Source organism: Dunckerocampus dactyliophorus, chromosome 5 (assembly GCF_027744805.1).
Source record: "Dunckerocampus dactyliophorus isolate RoL2022-P2 chromosome 5, RoL_Ddac_1.1, whole genome shotgun sequence".
NCBI lineage: Eukaryota > Metazoa > Chordata > Actinopteri > Syngnathiformes > Syngnathidae > Dunckerocampus > Dunckerocampus dactyliophorus.
In genome coordinates, this window is record NC_072823.1 from 10,522,109 (window position 1) to 10,524,032 (window position 1,924).

The window sequence follows — 1,924 nt, forward strand, 5'->3', positions numbered from 1 at the left end:
ACTCCACACAGTGTCACATCCAGAAGTTCTCCGACGACACAGCCATCGTTGGTTGTGTTTCAGAGGGGAATGATCTGGAATACAGGACGGTCATCAGGGACTTTGTCAGCTGGAGTGAGCTTAACCAGCTGCAGCTCAACACCAGCAAGACAAAGGAGATGATCATTAACTTCCAGAGGAAAACATCTCACTTTACACCGGTGAACATCCAGGGAGCGGACATAGAGTTGGTAGACAGCTACAAATTCCTGGGTGTTCACCTTAACAACAAGCTGGACTGGTCCGTCAACACCCACGCCCTCTACAAGAAGGGCCAGAGTCGCCTTCACCTGCTGAGGAGACTGAGGTCCTTTGGTGTGTGCAGGACTCTTTTACGGACCTTTTATGACTCTGTGGTGGCCTCAGCCATCTTCTATGCTGTGGGCTGCTGGAGAGGGGGCAGCACGGACAGGGACAGGAGCAGGATAAATAGACTGATCAGGCGAGCTAGCTCTGTCCTGGACGGTCCTCTGGACTCCGTGGAGGAAGTGGGGGAGAGAAGGATGTTGGCTAAGCTGACATCCATCATGAACAACACCTCTCACCCGCTACATGACACTGTTGTTTCCCTGAGCAGCTCCTTCAGCACCAGACTGTTACACCCACGGTGTAAGAAGGAGAGGTTCCGCAGGTCCTTCATACCGACCGCTGTCAGGCTCTACAACACCTGCACCACCTGAACCATGTTGTAGACACTATGCTTTCTTTACACTGTTCTCTTTACTTGTCTTGCTGCTGTAACAAGTAAATTTCCCCGCTGTGGGATAAATAAAGTACATACAATACAATACAAGTTTTCATAATTGGAATGTTTTGAATTAATCGAAAAATGTAAGAACTGTGGATGTTCAATGGGAAAATTTACACAAAACACATTAGAAACCAATTTCAGACATCATTCTTTAATCCTAAGTAGAAATCATGACAAAATTATCAGAGAAAATATTGTTAATTTCACAACAAAAGTAGACATGCTTTACATGTAACATTTCAATGTCCAAATATAGACACTTTTTTAGAACATAGCCGTGCTAGCGCAAAATAAAAACATGAACAGGCTTAATTTATGGTTTGGTAAGCTTCCTCACTCTATAAACGTCAGAGTGATAGGGATAGTACACATTGTTAGAACAACAATTTCAAATGCTACTTAAGTAAAGTTGAAGACAGCAAAGGGTACTCTTGATGTATATACTGTATATATACGTATGCATATACATATATGTATATGCATACGTATATATACAGTATATACATACATACATACATATATATACAGACACACACACACACACACACACTTCTCTCCAAAAGAACTTTCGGAAGGGACTGTATATATACACACAAGGCCTAAATAACACGCAGTGAGTCGTTATAGCAACCATAATGATTATACCTGTAGTGTGTGGGCTTTACAATCTTTTATTCATTTATATACACTAGGGGGCGCTGGATGTCAACCTTTAAATGCCCAGCATTGCAGCATTGTCGGGTCTTACTGTCTAACCCACATTCCCCTCTAGTGTTCATCAGCACTCCTTCAAATCAAATACAGTAATAATGATTTTCATTCATCATGTTTTTCCATTGTGTGTGTTGAAAAGGAAAGTCCTTGCATGTAACATAAACGTTTATCTTCGCATAATGTTCGATCACAAACACATCATAAAAAACACCAGCGTATAATAAAGCTGAAATTCAAACACAACGAAAAAGGATGATGCAAAAACACTCTCACGTGTACTTTAAAATTACGTACAGTTTGCACATAATTTTCTAAGGCTTAGTAAATTATTTTTTTAATCATAGGTAACTAAGCAACCTGAGAGAAAGAGAGATAGAGTGTGTTCGCGCGCGTGCGTGCGTGTGTGTGTGTGTGTGTCAC